General features: G+C 72.7%; 1 protein-coding gene across 1 annotated transcript in view; it reads right to left on the reverse strand.

The window, feature by feature from the left end:
* The window catches only part of SND1 (staphylococcal nuclease and tudor domain containing 1), a 510267-nt gene that overhangs the window by 82127 nt on the left and 427635 nt on the right, over nucleotides 1-505 (reverse strand). The window lies entirely within an intron of this gene.

Consider the following 505-nt stretch of genomic DNA (forward strand, 5'->3'; position numbering starts at 1 on the left):
GGCGGACCCGGTCCTGGCGCAGCCTCCACGCCGCTGCCCCTCAGGGGGCTGGACGGATTACTGCTCCTCGCGCCAGCCGACGGCCGACAGGAGAACTGAACCCAGTTTTTGGCTTTTAACCCTTCCGAGAAGAGGCGAGGAGAAAGGGGGTGTGTGTCTGGGGAGGGCCCGGCGGCGCCAACACCTCCTCTTAACTCTCGCAGCCCCGCGAGCTGACGCCTGCAATCAGCTGCCGCCGGCCCGGAGCTGCCGGGGCCGGGAGAGGGGAGCGCAGCACCGAGCGAGCGCGGCCTGGGCGGCTTCGGGGCGCCCCCGCACCCCCCTCCGGCGGCGGCCCGAGGAGAGGGCTGGGGGCGCCGGAGGCACACTTTGGCGATGAAGCGCCTTCCCCCGCGGCTGGAGCGAGCCGGTGCCAGGGTCCAAGGACAAAGCCGGGAAGCGCTGGTGGCGCCTCTCCTCGGGCTGAGGGGGGGGCATGCACCTGCATAGCCCGCCGGGCCTTGGC

The sequence above is a fragment of the Tupaia chinensis genome, unplaced genomic scaffold (assembly GCF_000334495.1).
Source record: "Tupaia chinensis unplaced genomic scaffold, TupChi_1.0 Scaffold000192_1, whole genome shotgun sequence".
Taxonomy (NCBI): domain Eukaryota; kingdom Metazoa; phylum Chordata; class Mammalia; order Scandentia; family Tupaiidae; genus Tupaia; species Tupaia belangeri.